Source organism: Biomphalaria glabrata, chromosome 10 (assembly GCF_947242115.1).
Source record: "Biomphalaria glabrata chromosome 10, xgBioGlab47.1, whole genome shotgun sequence".
Lineage (NCBI taxonomy): Eukaryota > Metazoa > Mollusca > Gastropoda > Planorbidae > Biomphalaria > Biomphalaria glabrata.
The window spans coordinates 1,045-24,013 of record NC_074720.1 but is presented as its reverse complement, the minus strand read 5'-3'; positions in this window follow the sequence as shown (position 1 = coordinate 24,013).

The window sequence follows — 22,969 nt, the reverse complement described above, 5'->3', positions numbered from 1 at the left end:
CAAAAAAAGAAAAAAAAAATTATTATTATTTTTTTTTTTTTTATTATTATTTTTTTTTTAATTTAAACAAAAAAAAAATAATAATAAAAAATAAAACTACAAAAAAAAAAATAAAAAAATTATTTTTTTTTAAAAGTTTGGGAACCACTGGTCTACAGTGAAGTCAGTCCCGGGATAGTGAATTACCCATTCAAGCCCATTGCATTAATAATAGATCTTTACTTGTAATTGATATGTAGCCATTCATTATAAATAGTTTTAAATTAAACCATTAGATCTAACGTAAGGATTTGAATTAGAGGACATTTTTTATTTTTTTTTTCTAAGCTTTGAACTGCCTCGTACATGGATGGCTGCCTGGTCAAGTGGTTTGCAAGCTGGACTGTCGTTCGGATTTATCGACGGTCGAGGGTTCAAACCCTGTCCGCTCACATTTTTTTTTACAAGCACAAAATAAGAAAAAAAAAAATTGGATGATTTTTTTCTCCAAAGGTTAGCCGTCAACACAAGCTTCCCTTCCTGATAATTGTTTTTCACGTGAGAAAAATGAAGTACAAAAAGTGCATACATTTATTATATTTGAACTCGCCATGAATTAAAAAAAAAGAAAATTCTAGATCAAGGTTTTATTTGATGTACGATGGTTCTAACATTGTTAAAACTAGCCCATAGATCCAGATATTTTCTCTTTGTATTATCATTGATTAAAAAAAAGTGGAATTACCGTAATCTAGCATGTAGATGAAATATTAAAAAAAAGATCTATAATAGGCAGTCTAGATCTAATATACTAATAAAATAAAAAAAAATTTTTTTTTTTTTTTTTTAAAGTTTGGGAACCACTGGTCTTCAGTGAAGTCAGTCCCGGGATAGTGAATTACCCATTCAAGCCCATTGCATTAATAATAGATCTTTACTTGTAATTGATATGTAGCCATTCATTATAAATAGTTTTAAATTAAACCATTAGATCTAACGTAAGGATTTGAATTAGAGAGGACATTTTTTATTTTTTATTTTTTTCTAAGCTTTAAACTGCTCGCGCATGGATGGCTGCCTGGTCAAGTGGTTTGCGAGCTGGACTGTCGTTCGGATTTATCGACGGTCGAGGGTTCAAACCCTACCCGCTCCCATTTTTTACAAGCACAAAAAAAAGAAAAAAAAAATTTTATTATTTTTTTATTTATTTTTTTTTTATTATTATTTTTTTTTAATTTAAACAAAAAAATATAATAAAAAAAAATAAAACTACAAAAAAAAAAATAAAAAAATAAAAAAATTATTTTTTTAAAAAAGTTTGGGAACCACTGGTCTACAGTGAAGTCAGTCCCGGGATAGTGAATTACCCATTCAAGCCCATTGCATTAATAATAGATCTTTACTTGTAATTGATATGTAGCCATTCATTATAAATAGTTTTAAATTAAACCATTAGATCTAACGTAAGGATTTGAATTAGAGGACATTTTTTATTTTTTTTCTAAGCTTTGAACTGCCTCGTACATGGATGGCTGCCTGGTCAAGTGGTTTGCACGCTGGACTGTCGTTCGGATTTATCGACGGTCGAGGGTTCATACCCTACCCGCTCCCATTTTTTACAAGCACAAAATAAGAAAAAAAAATTTTATTATTTTTTTTTATATTTTTTTTTTATTTTTTTTTATTATTATAATTTTTTTTTTTAATTTAAAAAAAAAAAAAAAAAAAAATTTTTTTTAAAGTTTGGGAACCACTGGTCTTCAGTGAAGTCAGTCCCGGGATAGTGAATTTCCCATTCAAGCCCATTGCATTAATAATGGAGCTTTACTTGTAATTGATATGTAGCCATTCACTATAAATAGTTTTAAATTAAACCATTAGATCTAACGTAAGGATTTGAATTAGAGGACATTTTTTATTTTTTTCTAAGCTTTGAACTGCTCTCGCATGGATGGCTGCCTGCTCAAGTGGTTTGCACGCTGGACTGTCGTTCGGATTTATCGACGGTCGAGGGTTCAAACCTTACCCGCTCCCATTTTTTACAAGCACAAAATAAGAAAAAAAAAATTTTATTATTTTTTTTTATATTTTTTTATATTTATTATTATTATTATTATTTTTTTTTATTTAAAAAAAAAATAATAAAAAAAAAATAAAAAAAAAAAAAAAAAATAAAAAAATTATTTTTTTAAAAAGTTTGGGAACCACTGGTCTACAGTGAAGTCAGTCCCGGGATAGTGAATTACCCATTTAAGCCCATTGCATTAATAATAGATCTTTACTTGTAATTGATATGTAGCCATTCATTATAAATAGTTTTAAATTAAACCATTAGATCTAACGTAATGATTTGAATTAGAGGACATTTTTTATTTTTTATTTTTTTCTAAGCTTTGAACTGCCTCGCACATGGATGGCTGCCTAGTCAAGTGGTTTGCACGCTTGACTGTCGTTCGGATTTATCGACGGTCGAGGGTTCAAACCCTGCCCGCTCCCATTTTTTTTTACAAGCACAAAATAAGAAAGGTTAGCCGTCAACACAAGCTCCCCTCCCTGACAATTGTTTTTCACGTGAGAAAAATGAAGTACAAAAAGTGCATACATTTATTATATTTGAACTCGCCATGAATAAAAAAAAATGAAAATTCTAGATCAAGGTTTTATTTGATGTACGATGGTTCTAACATTATTAAAACTAGCCCATAGATCCAGATATTTTCTCTTTGTATTATCGTTGATGAAAAAATGTGGAATTACCGTAATCTAGCATCTAGATGAAATATTAAAAAAAAAAAAAGATTTATAATAGGAAGTCTAGATCTAATATACTTTTGCTTACAATTGTCTTTAAATTAACAATTTTATCGGAAAAAAAATTTTTTTATATTTTTTTAGAAAATTGTTTTTCAATTTTTTATTTTTTTTTCGAGAATTCACTATCCCGGGACTGACTTCACTGTAGACCAGTGGTTCCTAAACTTTTTTTTAATTTTTTTTTTTTTTTAATTTTTTTATTTTTTTAGAAAATTTTTTTTCAATTTTTTAATTTTTTATTTTTTTTTCGAGAATTCACCATCCCGGGACTGACTTCACTGTAGACCAGTGGTTCCTAAACTTTTTTTTTAATTTTTTTTTTTTTTTTAATTTTTTTATTTTTTTATTATTTTTTTTTTAATTTTAAAAAATTTAAAAAAAATAATAATAAAAAAAAAAAAAAAAAAAAAAATTTTAAAGTTTGGGAACCACTGGAAACCCAGCCCGCTCCCATTTTTTAGAAGCACAAAATAAGAAAAAAAAAATGTATTGGATGATTTTTTCCCCCAAAGGTTAGCCGTCAACACAAGCTCCCCTCCCTGATAATTGTTTTTCACGAGAGAAAAATGAAGTACAAAAAGTGCATACATTTATTATATTTGAACTCGCCATGAATAAAAAAAAATGAAAATTCTAGATCAAGGTTTTATTTGATGTACGATGGTTCTAACATTGTTAAAACTAGCCCATAGATCCAGATATTTTCTCTTTGTATTATCGTGGATTCCAAAAAAGTGGAATTACCGTAATCTAGCATCTAGATGAAATATTTTTTAAAAAATAAATATCTATAATAGGCTGTCTAGATCTAATATACTTTTGCTTACAATTGTCTTTAAATTAACATTTTTATCGGAAAAACAACTTTTTTTTTTAGTGTTTATTCTGTATCGCTCTGTTACTGTTAGAGTGTTGCTAGTGACTTGTGTGATGCGATTTCTTTTCAGATTAGATCTATGGTTTGGGTTATTTTTTTTTATTTTGAAAATGTAGATCTAGCTGAAAATGTTAAAAATTATATATTAATGTAGATCTATGTAATAGGATACATTAAACAGTTAAGCAGAAATCTATTTCTGTGAACCGATTCCCCCCCCCCGGGCTAAACAATGGGAAAAAAATATATTTTGTTTTATCGGAATTATATATACCGGTATTTAAAAAAAAACAATTAATATCTTTTCCTTTTTAGAAATTCATTTCTTGTTTTAAAATAACTTACTTGTTGCTAAGATAAACAATCGAATTTTATTCTATAAAATAGATCTAGATAATAACAATTTTGACATAATGTATTCAACGAAGGTAGTCTATTATCTATATAGAATTTCTGTTAGTTTCAATCAATATCTAGTTTGTAGATCTAGCTTATTCATTAAAATTTAAACTGTATCATTTCTATTGATTTACCGTATTTTTTAGTCTAAAATTAATATAATCTACATTTAGACCTAATTCTCTCTTCCTTAGGCTGCATGAGCTCAGTAGTCAGTATTTATAACACAAAAATCTTTAAAATTGTAATTTTATTGTTCCCTATTGAAAACAATTTAGAACTATTGTAAACTGGGTCGTTATTATTAATACTTTTTTTTTGTCGTTGAATTGAAATTTAACTCAGCACACTCTTTTTTTCTTTATTTTTTATTAGGCTTTGAACTGCCTCGCACATAGCTGGCTGCCTGGTCAAGTGGTTAGCACGCTGGACTGTTGTTCGGATTTATCGACGGTCGAGGGTTCAAACCCTGCCCGCTCCCATTTTTTTTTTACAAGCACAAAATAAGAAAAAAAAATTGGATGATTTTTTTCCCCAAAGGTTAGCCGTCAACACAAGCTTCCCTCCCTGATAATTGTTTTTCACGTGAGAAAAATGAAGTACAAAAAGTGCATACATTTATTATATTTGAACTCGCCATGAATAAAAAAATAAGAAAATTCTAGATCAAGGTTTTATTTGATGTACGATGGTTCTAACATTGTTAAAACTAGCCCATAGATCCAGATATTTTCTCTTTGTATTATCGTGGATTCAAAAAAAGATGAATTACCGTCAGCTAGCATCTAGATGAAATATTTTTTAAAAAATAAATATCTATAATAGGCAGACTAGATCTAATATACTTTTGCTTACAATTGTCTTTAAATTAACATTTTTATCGGAAAAAAAACAACTTTTTTTTTTAGTGTTTATTTCTGTATCGCTCTGTTACTGTTAGAGTGTTGCTAGTGACTCGTGTGATGCGATTTCTTTTCAGATTAGATCTATGGTTTGGGTTATTTATTTTAATTTGGAAATGTAAATCTATCTGAAAATAGATAAAAATTATTGATTTACCGTATTTTTTAGTCTAAAATTAATATAATCTACATTTAGACCTAATTCTCTCTTCCTTAGGCTGCATGAGCTCAGTAGTCAGTATTTATAACACAAAAATCTTTAAAATTGTAATTTTATTGTTCCCTATTGAAAATAATTTAGAACTATTGTAAACTGGGTCGTTATTATTAATACTTTTTTTTTGTCGTTGAATTGAAATTTAACTCAGCACACTCTTTTTTTCTTTATTTTTTATTAGGCTTTGAACTGCCTCGCACATAGCTGGCTGCCTGGTCAAGTGGTTAGCACGCTGGACTGTTGTTCGGATTTATCGACGGTCGAGGGTTCAAACCCTGCCCGCTCCCATTTTTTTTTTACAAGCACAAAATAAGAAAAAAAAAATTGGATGATTTTTTTCCCCAAAGGTTAGCCGTCAACACAAGCTTCCCTCCCTGATAATTGTTTTTCACGTGAGAAAAATGAAGTACAAAAAGTGCATACATTTATTATATTTGAACTCGCCATGAATAAAAAAAAAAGAAAATTCTAGATCAAGGTTTTATTTGATGTACGATGGTTCTAACATTGTTAAAACTAGCCCATAGATCCAGATATTTTCTCTTTGTATTATCGTGGATTCAAAAAAAGATGAATTACCGTCATCTAGCATCTAGATGAAATATTTTTTAAAAAATAAATATCTATAATAGGCAGACTAGATCTAATATACTTTTGCTTACAATTGTCTTTAAATTAACATTTTTATCGGAAAAAAAACAACTTTTTTTTTTAGTGTTTATTTCTGTATCGCTCTGTTACTGTTAGAGTGTTGCTAGTGACTCGTGTGATGCGATTTCTTTTCAGATTAGATCTATGGTTTGGGTTATTTATTTTAATTTGGAAATGTAAATCTATCTGAAAATAGATAAAAATTATTGATTTACCGTATTTTTTAGTCTAAAATTAATATAATCTACATTTAGACCTAATTCTCTCTTCCTTAGGCTGCATGAGCTCAGTAGTCAGTATTTATAACACAAAAATCTTTAAAATTGTAATTTTATTGTTCCCTATTGAAAATAATTTAGAACTATTGTAAACTGGGTCGTTATTATTAATACTTTTTTTTTGTCGTTGAATTGAAATTTAACTCAGCACACTCTTTTTTTCTTTATTTTTTATTAGGCTTTGAACTGCCTCGCACATAGCTGGCTGCCTGGTCAAGTGGTTAGCACGCTGGACTGTTGTTCGGATTTATCGACGGTCGAGGGTTCAAACCCTGCCCGCTCCCATTTTTTTTTTACAAGCACAAAATAAGAAAAAAAAAATTGGATGATTTTTTTCCCCAAAGGTTAGCCGTCAACACAAGCTTCCCTCCCTGATAATTGTTTTTCACGTGAGAAAAATGAAGTACAAAAAGTGCATACATTTATTATATTTGAACTCGCCATGAATAAAAAAAAAGAAAATTCTAGATCAAGGTTTTATTTGATGTACGATGGTTCTAACATTGTTAAAACTAGCCCATAGATCCAGATATTTTCTCTTTGTATTATCGTGGATTCAAAAAAAGATGAATTACCGTCAGCTAGCATCTAGATGAAATATTTTTTAAAAAATAAATATCTATAATAGGCAGACTAGATCTAATATACTTTTGCTTACAATTGTCTTTAAATTAACATTTTTATCGGAAAAAAAACAACTTTTTTTTTTAGTGTTTATTTCTGTATCGCTCTGTTACTGTTAGAGTGTTGCTAGTGACTCGTGTGATGCGATTTCTTTTCAGATTAGATCTATGGTTTGGGTTATTTATTTTAATTTGGAAATGTAAATCTATCTGAAAATAGATAAAAAATTATTGATTTAGCGTATTTTTTAGTCTAAAATTAATATAATCTACATTTAGACCTAATTCTCTCTTCCTTAGGCTGCATGAGCTCAGTAGTCAGTATTTATAACACAAAAATCTTTAAAATTGTAATTTTATTGTTCCCTATTGAAAACAATTTAGAACTATTGTAAACTGGGTCGTTATTATTAATACTTTTTTTTTGTCGTTGAATTGAAATTTAACTCAGCACACTCTTTTTTTCTTTATTTTTTATTAGGCTTTGAACTGCCTCGCACATAGCTGGCTGCCTGGTCAAGTGGTTAGCACGCTGGACTGTTGTTCGGATTTATCGACGGTCGAGGGTTCAAACCCTGCCCGCTCCCATTTTTTTTTTACAAGCACAAAATAAGAAACAAAAAATTGGATGATTTTTTTCCCCAAAGGTTAGCCGTCAACACAAGCTTCCCTCCCTGATAATTGTTTTTCACGTGAGAAAAATGAAGTACAAAAAGTGCATACATTTATTATATTTGAACTCGCCATGAATAAAAAAAAAGAAAATTCTAGATCAAGGTTTTATTTGATGTACGATGGTTCTAACATTGTTAAAACTAGCCCATAGATCCAGATATTTTCTCTTTGTATTATCGTGGATTCAAAAAAAGATGAATTACCGTCAGCTAGCATCTAGATGAAATATTTTTAAAAAAATAAATATCTATAATAGGCAGACTAGATCTAATATACTTTTGCTTACAATTGTCTTTAAATTAACATTTTTATCGGAAAAAAAACAACTTTTTTTTTTAGTGTTTATTTCTGTATCGCTCTGTTACTGTTAGAGTGTTGCTAGTGACTCGTTTGATGCGATTTCTTTTCAGATTAGATCTATGGTTTGGGTTATTTATTTTAATTTGGAAATGTAAATCTATCTGAAAATAGATAAAAATTATTGATTTACCGTATTTTTTAGTCTAAAATTAATATAATCTACATCTAGACCTAATTCTCTCTTCCTTAGGCTGCATGAGCTCAGTAGTCAGTAGTTATAACACAAAAATCTTTAAAATTGTAATTTTGTTGTTCCCTATTGAAAACAATTTAGAACTATTGTAAACTGGGTCGTTATTATTAATATTTTTTTTGTCGTTGAATTGAAAATTAACTCAGCACACTTTTTTCTGAACTCGATAGTGTATAAAAGTCAAGAAATTTGGGCTATCAAGTTAGTTCATCTACAGGTGACCCATACGAGATTGAAAGTGGAAGAAGAGAAGAAAGTCGTCATTTTCTATGCCCTAAAGTTTAGATGGCGTCTATGCATGTTTCTTGAAGTTGACCTGGAGATCGGTGAGTCAATATGAAACTTAGAATTAAACGGTAACTTTAGATTTGTGTTTTTTTATGTCTGTTCTTAACATATTTACAAGTGTTTTTGAAAGAAATAAATTTATTAAAGTTCATACTTTAACACATTACTTTTTTTCCCTAGGTCTGTTTGTTCATCAATGCCTATTCCAAAACTGTAGCAGTCCCGTCTTTACTACGTACATAGTGTGCAGAACTGTTGTCAACATTTCGGGCAGCTAATGCCCATGCTCTCAGTACACTCTTCTTATCAGAAGTGCGTGCTCTCCAAAATGAGCTATTTATAAACATGCTATCCCAGCATCATTCTACGACATCAAAATAGTCTACACAATATAGACTATGAACTTTATGTGCTTTTCAAAATGTGCAGTACACAATTGACAATGACTTTGCTTTTAAAAATGTGTACTAGTGACATTAAATTTCATGTGTGGAGGATTCAACGAAGTGGATCGTCTACAATTTGTGAGTACCCTATTTATTTTAAAAGTTCAATATTCTTTTGCTAAGGCCACCTCTTATATTCAGCATTTAACATGTTTGATTTTGATATGTATTAGCAATGCATTTTCATCTCTTCTGCAAAGTAAGAAATTCAACTTGCAACATTATTTTAGCCATACACCTGGTCTTTATTATGGTTAAAATATCTAAATCTAAACTTTATAGCAAGGTAAACTTAACCCAGCTTTAAGGGGAAAACCCAAGCTAAAGGAATGGCGTTTGACAATTCTTAATTTTGATCTGTATTAGCAAATACATTTTCGTCTCTTCTTTAAACAATCAACTTTAACAAATGCAGCATGTTTTCAGTCGTACATTAAAATGCACCACCCGGTCTTTAGTAAGGTTAAAATATCTAGATCTATACTTTAATTATAGCAAGCATAAACTCTTGATGAGAAAAACCCAACTTTAGTGGGAAAACCCAAGACTCAAATGATAATAGTTAAATGGAGTTTGACTTTTTTGTTCAAAACTAAATTTTAGATTTAAATCGATTTATTCACCATGTATTCCTATTTTAAACTGATAATCTTTCTAGATCTATGTTAAGATCTAATACATTACAGACTTTACATAACAAAATATCTAGATCTAATTACTTCCTTCGCGTATACAATGCAATTTGTCATTGCAGTCGAACATGTTAGATTTATTTATCTAGATCTAGAATAGATCTAGTTTAAATAGAATATTGCCTAACGAAATATAGATATGTGTAGAATGTATACTAGATCTACAACTCTAGCTTTTAATTAGATGTAGTAATTTAATATTTCTAAAGTTAGATCTACACTAGTGTAAATCTAGGTATTGAGCTTAATCGAGATCTCTTACACACGAGTAATCTATTTTGAACGCACATACCGTAAACTATATCGACCACACATTCCGTAGACTATGTCGAACAGAATTTCTAAGTTTATTTCTATAACCTATACTGGTTATACTTTGGGGGGACAATGATAGACCCCCCCCCTCCTTTCCTTCCCCCCCCCCACACAAAAAAAAAAACCAACTCATTAGCCATTAAATTCAAAATAAGCTATAATTGCACAATTCTGGCCCGTTGTATGTAGATCTAGATCTAATTTTACATAGTCTGTAGATTCTACATTCATTGGTCCTTTGTTTTACTAAGGTCAACAAAATTGAAAAGGCTATTTTAGAATCTAGATGTAGCTCTTTTAGACTCTTTGCATTATTTTACTATCTTTTGGCCTGAGATTTTGCTCTCTTGTTTATACATGTTGAGTTTACAATAATCAAATTTTGCTTCAGTTCATTATCATTTTGTCATTTGTCTTAGCTAACGTCGTTTACATTTAATATCAAATATGGACTGTGGTATAGTATTTTCGATATGGTGTTTTGTATTCCAATTTCGAATCGGAGGTTTGTGTATTGTGTCGTGCTACTTTGAAGTGCAACTAAATTCTTTGTGTGGTGCCTATTCGTTTTTTGCCATCTATCTTGAATCAAAAGTGTGCATTTTTGTGCCGGCTATTCTGACTCGGGCTTGTGCATTTTTGTGCCGGCTATTCTGAATCGGACTTGTGTTTTTTGTGTTAGCTGTTTAAAATCAATTGTGCTTTATTTTTCGTTGTGGCTATTTAAAATCAATTTGTGCTTTTCTGACGTGGATGAAGTTTGAAATCAGCTTGTGCTTTTTTTAGTGTGCTTTTTAAAAACAACTGGTCTTTTGTTTTCGTTGTGGAATAGACTTGTGCATTTTGGTGTATTTATTTGGAATTGACTTGTGCTTTTTTTCCCGCGTGGTTTATTGGAATAAGACTTGTGCATATATTTGGTTACGTTATTTGGAATAGTTTTTTTTTAAATTTTAGCTTTGTGTCAATGAATATTTAGCTTGAAACTTACCCAGCAAAAGAAGTAAAAAAAATGTTTGCATCGTGTAATAATCACTTTTATGTAGCAGCCCTGAGCATCTGAAATAAACTCCCCCCCCCCCATGTCTTGAGCTCCATATATCCACGCCCCAGTTTACTATGAAGCTCCAGTCTCTAGATCTAAAAGATATTATTATTGTCTAGGATTCAAGAGAGGCAACCCATATAAATCATCCCGAACTTTCCCTGTCGTACAAAAAAATCCGAAAATGTGTACAATGAATATTGTAGCTTGAAACCTACCCAGCATAAGAAAAAATCAAACTAATTTGCATGGAACAATAACTACTTAAGTGTAGCTGCCCTGAGCACCTGAAAAAAAAACGCCCCCCACGTCTTAGAGTTCCTCATATCCACGCCCCAGTTTACTATGAATCTTCAGTCTCTAGATCTAAATAAAAAACGAAATATTGTCTTGGATTCAAGAGAGGCAACCCATAGAAATCATCCCAAACTTTCCCTTTCGGTACAAGAAAAGCCGCAAATGTATACAATGAATATTTTAGCTTGAACCTACCCAGCATAAGAAGTAAATAAAGCTAATTTGCATAGAACAAGTACTTAAGTGTAGCAGCCCTGAGCACCTGAAAAAAAAAACGCCCCCCACGTCTTAGAATTCCTCATATCCACGCCCCAGTTTACTATGAATCTTCAGTCTCTAGATCTTAATAAAAATAATGAAATATTGTCTTGGATTCAAGAGAGGCAACCCATAGAAATCATCCCAAACTTTTCCTTTAATAAAAAAGAGCGATTAAGTCCCTTAATGTAATTAACACCAATTTTTGGAAATGTTTTACAAAATAAATTAAATTGTTAGCTTTACCTATCGATCAATCTGTTAAAACATGGGGGCACCACACAAGATCTGTCAACAGCCCTTCTATATTCCTCTTTAATTAGCCCTGGATAACCATTTCATGGCATACCTGGCTATTCTTTGATGTCTTCACATTGCTCTCTGTCTTTCATTCTTCATCCTGGAACTCAATGGTGAAAGGACCATAACCCTGGTAATATTTTCTTAAAATAAAAAAAGAGTGATTAAGTCCCTTAATGTAATTATCACCAATTTTTGGAAATGTTTTACAAAATACATTAAATTATTCGCTTTACCTAATGATCAATCTGTTGTACCATGGGGGCACCACACAAGATCTGTCAACAGCCCTTCTATATTCCTCTTTAATTAGCCCTGGATAAACCATTTCATGGCAGACCTGGCCATTCTTTGATGTCTTCATATTGTCTTTCTCTCATTCTTCATCCTAGAACTCAATGGTGAAAGGACCATAACCCTGGTATTATTTTCCTAAAATAAAAAGAGTGATTAAGTCCCTTAATGTAATTAACACCAATTTTTGGAAATGTTTTACAAAATACATTAAATTCTTAGCTTTACCTATCGATCAATCTGTTAAAACATGGGGGGCACCACACAAGATCTGTCAACAGCCCTTATATATTCCTCTCTTTAATTAGCCCTGGATAACCATTTTATGGCATACCTGGCTATTCTTTGATGTCTTCACATTGCTCTCTGTCTTTCATTCTTCATCCTGGAACTCAATGGTGAAAAGAACCATAACCCTGGTATTATTTTCTTAAAATAAAAAAAGAGTGATTAAGTCCCTTAATGTAATTAACACCAATTTTTGGAAATGTTTTACAAAATACATTAAATTCTTAGCTTTACCTATCGATCAATCTGTTAAAACATGGGGGGCACCACACAAGATCTGTCAACAGCCCTTATATATTCCTCTCTTTAATTAGCCCTGGATAAACCATTTCATGGCAGACCTGGCCATTCTTTGATGTCTTCACATTGTCTTTCTCTCATTCTTCATCCTAGAACTCAATGGTGAAAGGACCATAACCCTGGTATTATTTTCCTAAAATAAAAAAAGAGTGATTAAGTCCCTTAATGTAATTAACACCAATTTTTGGAAATGTTTTACAAAATAAATTAAATTCTTAGCTTTACCTATCGATCAATCTGTTAAAACATGGGGGGCACCACACAAGATCTGTCAACAGCCCTTATATATTCCTCTCTTTAATTAGCCTTGGATAACCATTTTATGGCATACCTGGCTATTCTTTGATGTCTTCACATTGCTCTCTGTCTTTCATTCTTCATCCTGGAACTCAATGGTGAAAAGAACCATAACCCTGGTATTATTTTCTTAAAATAAAAAAAGAGTGATTAAGTCCCTTAATGTAATTAACACCAATTTTTGGAAATGTTTTACAAAATACATTAAATTCTTAGCTTTACCTATCGATCAATCTGTTTACACATGGGGGGCACCACACAAGATCTGTCAACAGCCCTTATATATTCCTCTCTTTAATTAGCCCTGGATAACCATTTCATGGCATACCTGGCTATTCTTTGATGTCTTCACATTGCTCTCTGTCTTTCATTTTTCATCCTGGAACTCAATTGTGAAAGGACCATAACCCTGGTAATATTTTCTTAAAATAAAAAGAGTGATTAAGTCCCTTAATGTAATTAACACCAATATAAGTAAATAAATTACAAAATACATTAAATTCTTAGCTTTACCTATCTATTAATCTGTTGAACCATGGGGGCACCACACAAGATCTGTCAACAGCCCTTCTATATTCCTCTCTTTAATTAGCCCTGGATAACCATTTCATGGCATACCTGCCCATTCTTTGATGTCTTCACATTGCTCTTTGTCTTTCATTCTTCATCCTGGAACTCAATTGTGAAAGGACCATAACCCTGGTAATATTTTGTTAAATTAAAAAAAAAGTGATTAAGTTCCTTAATGTAATTAACACCAATTTTTTTCGAAATGTTTTACAAAATACATTAAATTCTTAGCTTTACCTATCGATCAATCTGTTGAACCATGGGGGCACCACACAAGATCTGTCAACAGCCCTTCTATATTCCTCTCTGTACTTAGCCCTGGATAAACCATTTCATTGCAGACCTGGCCATTCTTTGATGTCTTCACATTGCTCTGTCTTTTTCATTCTTCATCCTGGAACTCAATATTGAAAGGACCATAACCCTGTTATTATTTTCTTATGGAAAAAAAAGAGTGATTAAATCCCTTAATGTAATTAACACCAATATTAGGAAATAAATTACAAAATACATTAAATTCTTAGCTTTACCTATCGATTAATCTGTTCAACCATGGGGACACCACACAAGATCTGTCAACAGCCCTTCTATCTCTGTACTTAGCCCTGGATAAACCATTTCATGACAGACCTGCCCATTCCTTGATGTCTTCACATTGCTCTGTCTTTCATTCTACATTCCGGAACTCAATTGTGAAAGGACCATAACCCTGGTAATATTTTCTTAAAATAAAAAAAAGTGATTAAGTCCCTTAATGTAATTAACACCAATTTTTTTCGAAATGTTTTACAAAATACATTAAATTCTTAGCTTTACCTATCGATCAATCTGTTGAACCATGGTTGCACCACACATGATCTGTCAACAGCCCTTCTATATTCCTATCTGTACTTAGCCCTGGATAAACCATTTTATTGCATACCTGGCCATTCTTTGATGGGTTAGGGTTAGGGAACATAACCCTTGTTTTATTTACTTTAAAAAAAGAGCGATTAAGTCCTTTAATGTAATCGACACCAATATTAGGAAATGTTTTACAAAATACATTAAATTCTTACCTTTACCTATCGATCAGTCTGTTCAACCATGGGGGCACCACACAAGATCTGTCAACAGCCCTACTATATTCCTCTCTGTACTTAGCCCTGGATAAACCAATTTATGGCAGACCTGCCCATTCTTTGATGTCTTCACATTGTCTTTCTATCATTCTTTTTGCTAGAACTCAATGGTGAAAGGACCATAAACCTAATATTATTTTATGAAAATAAAGTCCCTTAATGTAGTTAACACCAATTTTATAAAATGTTTTACAAAATACATTAAATTCTTTGCTTTACCTATCAATAAATCTGTTGAACCATGGGTCATTACGTTTCTTTAGTTCTCGTAGACTAAGTGTTAAATGTCAACTCTAAAAGGCTTTAAAAATAATCTAAATTTATCTCTTGATATAGACTTTTCAAGGTCTTTATTGTTACATATTATGGACTAAAACTTTAGAAATGTTAAAATCCTTGGTATCAAATGCGTAAACTTTGAAGGTTTCCATTTCATTTTTGAAATGGACAATTATTTATTCCTTGTAGCTAATAAAACCAATAAGAGGTGGCCTTAATGTCTTACTTTTATAAAATTAGATAAAACAAACCTGTTTAGTACAATGTACACATGCATTTTCTTTTAATAGTTTGTTTTACTTGTTCAATTGCTTTTTATGTAATGCTCTTAAATGAAATATGTAATTATATACTCCCTATATAGCTCATTTAAGAGTTGGAATTACTCATTTGCTTACATAAATATAACTTATGCAAACATATATAAAACCATTGACACATGCATTTAAAGTAAACCCAAACATCCAATACGCAGTAAACGTTAGACAATAATTGCATACATAACATTGCACACTTAATTTTATTTCTATGACCTTTCTTAAAAGCTTGTTTCAATTGTTCCATTGCTTTTTTTTGTATTGCATGTTTATTTCTAGATAAATATTAGAGTTGTCCTTATGTTTAAAGATTATTTGAATTTAGGTTAGTGTTAGTTGTAGATGCTAGACTTGGGGCAATAATCATATACGTGAAAGTTTACGTTAGCTGGGTACTTAAAACTTGACTATTTATATTTTTTCTTGTAACTAGTTAACTTAAGTGTTACTTAGCCAGCGCTGAACTTGACATGTGACACTGCCAGCACTGGTCTTAGCCAGCGCTGAACTTGACATGTGACACTGCCAGCACTGGTCTTAGCCAGCGCTGAACTTGACATGAGACACTGCCAGCGTAGGTCTAGCTAACATGATCACTAGGTTTCAACTATTTACTAAGATAAAGATATAAATGTAATAATTAATCGAGTCTACGTCATCTCTAAGACTTAATAAAGCTTATTTTCCCTTAAATCCTATACCATAAGACCACCCATCCCTAAACTCTAAGTATTTAGTTAGCATTCAAAGGAAACAAAACTTCTAAAACAGTACTCAAGGGATAACGACATATGATCGTCTTCCCTTGAATGCTGTGTGTACGTTTTGTTTCCTTTAATTGCTATTTAAATACTATCTCCATTAGGGTAACTATCTCCATTAGGGTAACTATCTCCATTAGGGTAACTATCTCCATTAGGGTAACTATCTCCATTAGGGTAACTATCTCCATTAGGGTAACTATCTCCATTAGGGTAACTATCTCCATTAGGGTAACTATCTCCATTAGGGTAACTATCTCCATTAGGGTAACTATCTCCATTAGGGTAACTATCTCCATTAGGGTAACTATCTCCATTAGGGTAACTATCTCCATTAGGGTAACTATCTCCATTAGGGTAACTATCTCCATTAGGGTAACTATCTCCATTAGGGTAACTATCTCCATTAGGGTAACTATCTCCATTAGGGTAACTATCTCCATTAGGGTAACTATCTCCATTAGGGTAACTATCTCCATTAGGGTAACTATCTCCATTAGGGTAACTATCTCCATTAGGGTAACTATCTCCATTAGGGTAACTATCTCCATTAGGGTAACTATCTCCATTAGGGTAACTATCTCCATTAGGGTAACTATCTCCATTAGGGTAACTATCTCCATTAGGGTAACTATCTCCATTAGGGTAACTATCTCCATTAGGGTAACTATCTCCATTAGGGTAACTATCTCCATTAGGGTAACTATCTCCATTAGGGTAACTATCTCCATTAGGGTAACTATCTCCATTAGGGTAACTATCTCCATTAGGGTAACTATCTCCATTAGGGTAACTATCTCCATTAGGGTAACTATCTCCATTAGGGTAACTATCTCCATTAGGGTAACTATCTCCATTAGGGTAACTATCTCCATTAGGGTAACTATCTCCATTAGGGTAACTATCTCCATTAGGGTAACTATCTCCATTAGGGTAACTATCTCCATTAGGGTAACTATCTCCATTAGGGTAACTATCTCCATTAGGGTAACTATCTCCATTAGGGTAACTATCTCCATTAGGGTAACTATCTCCATTAGGGTAACTATCTCCATTAGGGTAACTATCTCCATTAGGGTAACTATCTCCATTAGGGTAACTATCTCCATTAGGGTAACTATCTCCATTAGGGTAACTATCTCCATTAGGGTAACTATCTCCATTAGGGTAACTATCTCCATTAGGGTAACTATCTCCATTAGGGTAACTATCTCCATTAGGGTAACTATCTCCATTAGGGTAACTATCTCCATTAGGGTAACTATCTCCATTAGGGTAACTATCTCCATTAGGGTAACTATCTCCATTAGGGTAACTATCTCCATTAGGGTAACTATCTCCATTAGGGTAACTATCTCCATTAGGGTAACTATCTCCATTAGGGTAACTATCTCCATTAGGGTAACTATCTCCATTAGGGTAACTATCTCCATTAGGGTAACTATCTCCATTAGGGTAACTATCTCCATTAGGGTAACTATCTCCATTAGGGTAACTATCTCCATTAGGGTAACTATCTCCATTAGGGTAACTATCTCCATTAGGGTAACTATCTCCATTAGGGTAACTATCTCCATTAGGGTAACTATCTCCATTAGGGTAACTATCTCCATTAGGGTAACTATCTCCATTAGGGTAACTATCTCCATTAGGGTAACTATCTCCATTAGGGTAACTATCTCCATTAGGGTAACTATCTCCATTAGGGTAACTATCTCCATTAGGGTAACTATCTCCATTAGGGTAACTATCTCCATTAGGGTAACTATCTCCATTAGGGTAACTATCTCCATTAGGGTAACTATCTCCATTAGGGTAACTATCTCCATTAGGGTAACTATCTCCATTAGGGTAACTATCTCCATTAGGGTAACTATCTCCATTAGGGTAACTATCTCCATTAGGGTAACTATCTCCATTAGGGTAACTATCTCCATTAGGGTAACTATCTCCATTAGGGTAACTATCTCCATTAGGGTAACTATCTCCATTAGGGTAACTATCTCCATTAGGGTAACTATCTCCATTAGGGTAACTATCTCCATTAGGGTAACTATCTCCATTAGGGTAACTATCTCCATTAGGGTAACTATCTCCATTAGGGTAACTATCTCCATTAGGGTAACTATCTCCATTAGGGTAACTATCTCCATTAGGGTAACTATCTCCATTAGGGTAACTATCTCCATTAGGGTAACTATCTCCATTAGGGTAACTATCTCCATTAGGGTAACTATCTCCATTAGGGTAACTATCTCCATTAGGGTAACTATCTCCATTAGGGTAACTATCTCCATTAGGGTAACTATCTCCATTAGGGTAACTATCTCCATTAGGGTAACTATCTCCATTAGGGTAACTATCTCCATTAGGGTAACTATCTCCATTAGGGTAACTATCTCCATTAGGGTAACTATCTCCATTAGGGTAACTATCTCCATTAGGGTAACTATCTCCATTAGGGTAACTATCTCCATTAGGGTAACTATCTCCATTAGGGTAACTATCTCCATTAGGGTAACTATCTCCATTAGGGTAACTATCTCCATTAGGGTAACTATCTCCATTAGGGTAACTATCTCCATTAGGGTAACTATCTCCATTAGGGTAACTATCTCCATTAGGGTAACTATCTCCATTAGGGTAACTATCTCCATTAGGGTAACTATCTCCATTAGGGTAACTATCTCCATTAGGGTAACTATCTCCATTAGGGTAACTATCTCCATTAGGGTAACTATCTCCATTAGGGTAACTATCTCCATTAGGGTAACTATCTCCATTAGGGTAACTATCTCCATTAGGGTAACTATCTCCATTAGGGTAACTATCTCCATTAGGGTAACTATCTCCATTAGGGTAACTATCTCCATTAGGGTAACTATCTCCATTAGGGTAACTATCTCCATTAGGGTAACTATCTCCATTAGGGTAACTATCTCCATTAGGGTAACTATCTCCATTAGGGTAACTATCTCCATTAGGGTAACTATCTCCATTAGGGTAACTATCTCCATTAGGGTAACTATCTCCATTAGGGTAACTATCTCCATTAGGGTAACTATCTCCATTAGGGTAACTATCTCCATTAGGGTAACTATCTCCATTAGGGTAACTATCTCCATTAGGGTAACTATCTCCATTAGGGTAACTATCTCCATTAGGGTAACTATCTCCATTAGGGTAACTATCTCCATTAGGGTAACTATCTCCATTAGGGTAACTATCTCCATTAGGGTAACTATCTCCATTAGGGTAACTATCTCCATTAGGGTAACTATCTCCATTAGGGTAACTATCTCCATTAGGGTAACTATCTCCATTAGGGTAACTATCTCCATTAGGGTAACTATCTCCATTAGGGTAACTATCTCCATTAGGGTAACTATCTCCATTAGGGTAACTATCTCCATTAGGGTAACTATCTCCATTAGGGTAACTATCTCCATTAGGGTAACTATCTCCATTAGGGTAACTATCTCCATTAGGGTAACTATCTCCATTAGGGTAACTATCTCCATTAGGGTAACTATCTCCATTAGGGTAACTATCTCCATTAGGGTAACTATCTCCATTAGGGTAACTATCTCCATTAGGGTAACTATCTCCATTAGGGTAACTATCTCCATTAGGGTAACTATCTCCATTAGGGTAACTATCTCCATTAGGGTAACTATCTCCATTAGGGTAACTATCTCCATTAGGGTAACTATCTCCATTAGGGTAACTATCTCCATTAGGGTAACTATCTCCATTAGGGTAACTATCTCCATTAGGGTAACTATCTCCATTAGGGTAACTATCTCCATTAGGGTAACTATCTCCATTAGGGTAACTATCTCCATTAGGGTAACTATCTCCATTAGGGTAACTATCTCCATTAGGGTAACTATCTCCATTAGGGTAACTATCTCCATTAGGGTAACTATCTCCATTAGGGTAACTATCTCCATTAGGGTAACTATCTCCATTAGGGTAACTATCTCCATTAGGGTAACTATCTCCATTAGGGTAACTATCTCCATTAGGGTAACTATCTCCATTAGGGTAACTATCTCCATTAGGGTAACTATCTCCATTAGGGTAACTATCTCCATTAGGGTAACTATCTCCATTAGGGTAACTATCTCCATTAGGGTAACTATCTCCATTAGGGTAACTATCTCCATTAGGGTAACTATCTCCATTAGGGTAACTATCTCCATTAGGGTAACTATCTCCATTAGGGTAACTATCTCCATTAGGGTAACTATCTCCATTAGGGTAACTATCTCCATTAGGGTAACTATCTCCATTAGGGTAACTATCTCCATTAGGGTAACTATCTCCATTAGGGTAACTATCTCCATTAGGGTAACTATCTCCATTAGGGTAACTATCTCCATTAGGGTAACTATCTCCATTAGGGTAACTATCTCCATTAGGGTAACTATCTCCATTAGGGTAACTATCTCCATTAGGGTAACTATCTCCATTAGGGTAACTATCTCCATTAGGGTAACTATCTCCATTAGGGTAACTATCTCCATTAGGGTAACTATCTCCATTAGGGTAACTATCTCCATTAGGGTAACTATCTCCATTAGGGTAACTATCTCCATTAGGGTAACTATCTCCATTAGGGTAACTATCTCCATTAGGGTAACTATCTCCATTAGGGTAACTATCTCCATTAGGGTAACTATCTCCATTAGGGTAACTATCTCCATTAGGGTAACTATCTCCATTAGGGTAACTATCTCCATTAGGGTAACTATCTCCATTAGGGTAACTATCTCCATTAGGGTAACTATCTCCATTAGGGTAACTATCTCCATTAGGGTAACTATCTCCATTAGGGTAACTATCTCCATTAGGGTAACTATCTCCATTAGGGTAACTATCTCCATTAGGGTAACTATCTCCATTAGGGTAACTATCTCCATTAGGGTAACTATCTCCATTAGGGTAACTATCTCCATTAGGGTAACTATCTCCATTAGGGTAACTATCTCCATTAGGGTAACTATCTCCATTAGGGTAACTATCTCCATTAGGGTAACTATCTCCATTAGGGTAACTATCTCCATTAGGGTAACTATCTCCATTAGGGTAACTATCTCCATTAGGGTAACTATCTCCATTAGGGTAACTATCTCCATTAGGGTAACTATCTCCATTAGGGTAACTATCTCCATTAGGGTAACTATCTCCATTAGGGTAACTATCTCCATTAGGGTAACTATCTCCATTAGGGTAACTATCTCCATTAGGGTAACTATCTCCATTAGGGTAACTATCTCCATTAGGGTAACTATCTCCATTAGGGTAACTATCTCCATTAGGGTAACTATCTCCATTAGGGTAACTATCTCCATTAGGGTAACTATCTCCATTAGGGTAACTATCTCCATTAGGGTAACTATCTCCATTAGGGTAACTATCTCCATTAGGGTAACTATCTCCATTAGGGTAACTATCTCCATTAGGGTAACTATCTCCATTAGGGTAACTATCTCCATTAGGGTAACTATCTCCATTAGGGTAACTATCTCCATTAGGGTAACTATCTCCATTAGGGTAACTATCTCCATTAGGGTAACTATCTCCATTAGGGTAACTATCTCCATTAGGGTAACTATCTCCATTAGGGTAACTATCTCCATTAGGGTAACTATCTCCATTAGGGTAACTATCTCCATTAGGGTAACTATCTCCATTAGGGTAACTATCTCCATTAGGGTAACTATCTCCATTAGGGTAACTATCTCCATTAGGGTAACTATCTCCATTAGGGTAACTATCTCCATTAGGGTAACTATCTCCATTAGGGTAACTATCTCCATTAGGGTAACTATCTCCATTAGGGTAACTATCTCCATTAGGGTAACTATCTCCATTAGGGTAACTATCTCCATTAGGGTAACTATCTCCATTAGGGTAACTATCTCCATTAGGGTAACTATCTCCATTAGGGTAACTATCTCCATTAGGGTAACTATCTCCATTAGGGTAACTATCTCCATTAGGGTAACTATCTCCATTAGGGTAACTATCTCCATTAGGGTAACTATCTCCATTAGGGTAACTATCTCCATTAGGGTAACTATCTCCATTAGGGTAACTATCTCCATTAGGGTAACTATCTCCATTAGGGTAACTATCTCCATTAGGGTAACTATCTCCATTAGGGTAACTATCTCCATTAGGGTAACTATCTCCATTAGGGTAACTATCTCCATTAGGGTAACTATCTCCATTAGGGTAACTATCTCCATTAGGGTAACTATCTCCATTAGGGTAACTATCTCCATTAGGGTAACTATCTCCATTAGGGTAACTATCTCCATTAGGGTAACTATCTCCATTAGGGTAACTATCTCCATTAGGGTAACTATCTCCATTAGGGTAACTATCTCCATTAGGGTAACTATCTCCATTAGGGTAACTATCTCCATTAGGGTAACTATCTCCATTAGGGTAACTATCTCCATTAGGGTAACTATCTCCATTAGGGTAACTATCTCCATTAGGGTAACTATCTCCATTAGGGTAACTATCTCCATTAGGGTAACTATCTCCATTAGGGTAACTATCTCCATTAGGGTAACTATCTCCATTAGGGTAACTATCTCCATTAGGGTAACTATCTCCATTAGGGTAACTATCTCCATTAGGGTAACTATCTCCATTAGGGTAACTATCTCCATTAGGGTAACTATCTCCATTAGGGTAACTATCTCCATTAGGGTAACTATCTCCATTAGGGTAACTATCTCCATTAGGGTAACTATCTCCATTAGGGTAACTATCTCCATTAGGGTAACTATCTCCATTAGGGTAACTATCTCCATTAGGGTAACTATCTCCATTAGGGTAACTATCTCCATTAGGGTAACTATCTCCATTAGGGTAACTATCTCCATTAGGGTAACTATCTCCATTAGGGTAACTATCTCCATTAGGGTAACTATCTCCATTAGGGTAACTATCTCCATTAGGGTAACTATCTCCATTAGGGTAACTATCTCCATTAGGGTAACTATCTCCATTAGGGTAACTATCTCCATTAGGGTAACTATCTCCATTAGGGTAACTATCTCCATTAGGGTAACTATCTCCATTAGGGTAACTATCTCCATTAGGGTAACTAT